A 3,424-nucleotide genomic window follows, 5' to 3' on the forward strand; every position below is an offset into this window, starting at 1 on the left:
ATCATGTCATATGTGTTATAACTAATCTACTGGCCAGAGAGGTGCAGGAATACGTCTATTACCCACACAGTACACGCTAATGCCGTACCTGTCCACAGGAACTTAATCCCGTCTAGGCGAACACCACATACATATCATAAGGCATTTGCACTTAACATCTCAATAGCATTTCAATCAAACAATACATGAAAACACATCATGCATATAAACTATCCCCCCATTGGATATGGTCGAACCAACAATGGATAAATCGAGGACACGAAAGCTTACCTTGCAAGCTAACTATCCAAGCCAAGAGTCCACACAAGCTCAAGTCCACAAACAGCAAGATCACAATCTGTTTTAGACCAACATTCATATCAATATTTATACTCTACAAGCATAAGACATATAGACAACGCCTTCCTCTTACGTTTCATGTCTTTAGGCTTCTCACAAAACCATAAGCCCTTAATCACTTAGATTATGACTTAAAAATTCATTATAGAAGTTCAACTTCATCAATCTAGGGTCCACAAACCCCAAATACAGTTCTCTATGAACAATACCGTTATTGTTCTTGGAAACCCAGAATATCTGGATATATGTCGGGGCCATATCTGGATATCAATATCCGGATATGCATATCTGGATATCACAAGACCCCATATCCGGATATCATATCCGGATATTTCGCGACAGAATGCAGTTCTGCATTTCGCGAGATATCCTTCCCAAAGGTGGTTCTTTTCACAGTTCCAGAAGCTTAAACATGCATTTTTAGGTGTGTTTAACCTTACCCAACCTCAAGTTATTAACTTTAGCTAGTTACATGCATCAAGGCTTCATTTTTAATTAAGAAAACTCATGCTCAAGGTTGATGACACTTACCCAAGCTTAAAATAAAGCAAGAAGGTGCTCTTTGAGCTCTCCCTTCAGCCCCAAAGGTTCTGACTTGCAAGTATATGAAAATGGTACACCACTAAGGTTCTTCCTCACCAAAAATGGCTTCTTGGACCAACACCAACAAGCACAAGCTCTCAAACAACTCAAACAATGAAGTCAGCCCCACAACCCCTACACACAGTGGTTGAACAACCAGAAAAGGCTCTCACTCCCCCTCACAAGACCAACTCTTACTCAACAATGGTGTTTTGGAGAAGGTTCCATGGAGAAAGGTGGCTCCTTGGTCACAAAATTGAGAAGAGAAGACAATGAAGTGGTGAAGGCTTCTCAGCTAAAGGTCTCCCACGTAGAAAGCACTAAACAATGACCTAAGATCATGTGCCAAGGCCTTATATAGGCCACTTAAATTTTAATCGCATAGTATTAGCGCTAATTGCTATGCTTAGCAATTTAATCCCAAACTTAGGATTCTGAACCTACTCATTTTTCTAAGATTTTCATATTTTTATTTTATTTTTCGCAGCACCTTTTCGGTACGCGCTTTTACATAGCCAGTATCAGTTCTGACACCAGTTCTCATTATTTTGACTTGAAGCTTATTATAACAGTCCTATATATTTTTATAGTGACATATACATACTTTTCATAATTTTATGGGATACTTCATTGATACGCATTTGTACCGAGGAGCAGAACCGGTATCTGCACTTTTCGTGAGAAAAGTGACTTTCAGCATTCGTAATCACTTACTATAATTATTTAAGTCTTCTCATAATTATTAGGGTCAATTATGGAATTATTTCCTAATTCTCATGTTTATTTAAATAATTTCCTAAATTAACGGTGATGGCCCTTACATTCACCCAACATTTTTAAGGATTTTGTCCTCAAAATCAGAAACATACCTGTCTCGGAAGTCGGGGTACTGTCGGAGAAGCTCGTCCTCTCGCTCCTAGGTACACTCCTCGGGAGTTCTTCCTGTCCATTGTACTTTGACCATCGGAATGATCTTGCTCCTTAGCTGCTTCTCGCCACGATTGAGAATCTTGAATGGTCCGACGGGAGTTTTCAAGTTCTCTCGAACTTCCACATCATCCGGTTGCACCACGTACGAAGGATCCGATACATACTTGCGAAGCTGAGACACGTGAAACATGTCGCGGATGTTGGCCAAGTTCGGAGGCAAGGCAAGCCGGTAGGCAACAGGTCCTACTCTACCAAGTATCTGGTATGACCCAATGAATAGCGGGCTCAGCTTCCTCACTCCGAGTGCCCGACCAACACCGGTGACAGGTGATAGTCTCACAAACACGTACTCACCCTCACTGAACTCCAGTGGACGATGCTTGACATCATAATAACTCTTATGGCGATTCTGCGCCTGCTTCAGCTTTTCCCTAATCAACTGGATCTGCAGGGTAGTATCTTGAACAAAGTCCAAGCCAAACAACTCCTTATCTCTAACCTCAGACCAGCAAGTAGGAGTCTGACACCTCCTACCATACAACGCCTCGTAGGGTGTCATGTCCAGGCTAGCATGGAAACTGTTGTTGTACGAAAACTCAATCAATGGCAGGTACCTATCTCATGCTGAGCCCTGCTCCAAAGTGCAAGCCCTCAACATGTCCTCCAATGTCTGGATGGTCCGCTCAGTCTGTCCGTCAGTCTGAGGGTGATAGGTTGTACTCAATCGTAACTGAGTACCAAAAGCTTCCTGCAGCGCCTCCCAGAACCGAGATGTGAACTTCGTGTCCCTATCACTGATGATACTCTCGGGCACCCCGTGAAGCCTCACAATCTCGCGAACGTATAGTTTGGCCAACTGCTCAGTAGTGAAGCTCACCTTCACCGTAAGAAAGTGGGCAGACTTCATCAATTTGTCCACAATGAATCAAATAGAGTCACAACCAGTCTGAGTCTTCGGCAAACCCACAACAAAGTTCATGGAAATGCTCTCCCATTTCCATTCCGAAATCTCAAGAGGTTGAAGTTTACCAGACGGTTTCTGGTGTTCAATCTTCACCTTCTGGCAAACCAAGCACTTGGACACATAGACAACTATGTCCTTCTTTATGCCCGACCACCAGTAGTTCCTCTTCAAGTCCTGGTACATCTTTGTAGCACTATGGTGGACAGTAAACCGGCCCTTATTAGCCTCTGTCATCACCTCAACAGTTAAAGGACCTCGAGGAACCACAATCCTCTTTTGAAAGGTCAACAATCCATCCTCATTCCAAGACACTCCGTCCTGGTTCTTCATATAGTCTAGGCAATCTCTCTGCTGTTGCGCCTTTTTGATCTTTTCCATGAGCTCATTTTCAACTTGCACGGTTTTCATTTCGAGAAGTGCACCTCCAAACGAAGAGGTCACTATCAGATCTCGAAACTGCTTAATGATATCGTAATCACCCATGGTCAAACTGGACAGACTCACGGATTTCTGACTCAAAGCATCAGCTACCACATTGAGCTTGCCAGGGTGGTACTTCAACACAAAGTCATAGTCCTTTAGATACTCCATCCATCTCCTCTGTCTCAT

This window comes from Gastrolobium bilobum, unplaced genomic scaffold (assembly GCF_033153095.1).
Source record: "Gastrolobium bilobum isolate Gb01-03AN ecotype WA unplaced genomic scaffold, APGP_CSIRO_Gbil_v1 utg3268, whole genome shotgun sequence".
NCBI lineage: Eukaryota > Viridiplantae > Streptophyta > Magnoliopsida > Fabales > Fabaceae > Gastrolobium > Gastrolobium bilobum.